Genomic DNA, 1,768 nt, shown 5'->3' on the forward strand with positions numbered 1-1,768 from the left:
TGAGAGGGGTGTGGGGTCTGCACCCTCTCCACTACATAGGTGCAGTGTCCTAGGAAGATGGTTTATTTGCGAGGCAGATGGGGACAAAGGAGCAGCTGGGACAAAGAAGTTGGCATGGCTTTCCTTCGTGCTATTCAAGCTATTGACCATCTAATCCACATTATAGTGTACTTCGATGGGGCCCTATATAATAGCTTAGGGAAATTAAAAAAATTCTCGTTGAACCTGCTTGCTTTGCGGGCTCAGAACATAGCCACGATGGGCCTATATTAATCATGTCCCTTCATCCTCAGGAAGCAAGAGGAGTGACTCAGGGCTGAGCTTGGCCAATATAGACCAGACAACCGTGACTTGTAGCATTGATCCACAATGGTCAACATGCTAGGAGGTTACACTGTTAGTTATGGATGGGAGAACTAACTTGGTCCCATACTGAGGTTCCCAAAGTTTGACTAACCCCTTCCCAAGTATGTACTATCTATTTCTCACCTTTGTGCACCTCTGCTCAGTGTCTTCTGGCTGGAATAGGACTTGCCCAAACCACTGTGATGTCCAGCTTATCTAGGAAAGCTGGAGAGGTTTAGAAGAGCATCCAAGTCTGGGGAGATTTTCTCCTTGCTGAAGCAACCCTCGGAGACCATCTGTAGGTCAACCACGACCTGTCAGGACTGTCTGCACTTCCATGCATTACAAGATGCTCCCTCATTGCCCCCCAGGACCTCAGCCCCTCGGATTCAGTGACAACAGTATCTAAGGAAGTGGGATATTACACCACCTGCCTCTTTGATTAAGTAATGTTTGGGTCCCTGCCTGTTCATTTCCATGAAGAGGAGAAATGGAGGATATGAACCATGTCTGTCTTGGGCTCGGTCCTGATCACCAATCAGGAATGTACACAGCTCTTGAATATAATAGGAACAAAGAGGCAGGCATCCCCTTGCTCATAATCTCCAAGCCAGTCTTTCCAGCCAGTCCTGTTTCACAAGAAAAGGCTCTCTTTCTCTCCTGCTTCTCTCACCTGGTTTTTCTCACCTGCCTCTCTATCTGGTTTCTCTCTCTCTCTCATGGCTTGCCCAGCTTCCCTAGCCCTTGCATTTCTAGCTTGTTCTCTGGGACTTATCATCCCATATGGCTTCACCCTGTCTGAGTCCAGTGCCTTGGGCAGTGGCCTCGTCTGAGTTCCAGCGATCACTGCATTAAGGGCTGTGTCACATGTTGCACTTAGCACATGTGAACTGCACTTCGAACGCCAGCCTCTCAGTGTTAAGGAGGTAAAACGCACTAAGTGCTACATAGGGTATGTCTACACATGTGCATTTACTGCACAGGAACTAAAAATACTGCACAGCACAGGTACACATCTACACGTGCACACCTGTACTGTGCAGTAAATATGGCGACTTACACCGACTTGAGCATCCTGCAGGTATCAAATTTACAACCGATTAATTACTGCACTTTAATGCACATGTAGACGCCTTATTGAGCAGTAACACTGTGTGGGTGGACTGATTTGGGATTAACTTTAGTCCCAAGTCAGTCCACACACAGCGTTAATGCGTTTTAACGCCTGCATGTCTAGACACTAGCTTATTTCTGCTTACTGCACAGTAACTTACTGCGCAGTAAATTTAAACTGGCATAAATGCACATGTAGACATGCCCACAGAGTAGCAAAGATAGGACCTTTGGCAGGAGGAGTATCTCCAGAGGGGAATAAGCAATGCATATTCGGCTCTCATGGAAATGGGCCACACAGATAATACCA

Source organism: Gavialis gangeticus, unplaced genomic scaffold (assembly GCF_001723915.1).
Source record: "Gavialis gangeticus isolate Ggan-Ray unplaced genomic scaffold, GavGan_comp1, whole genome shotgun sequence".
NCBI lineage: Eukaryota > Metazoa > Chordata > Crocodylia > Gavialidae > Gavialis > Gavialis gangeticus.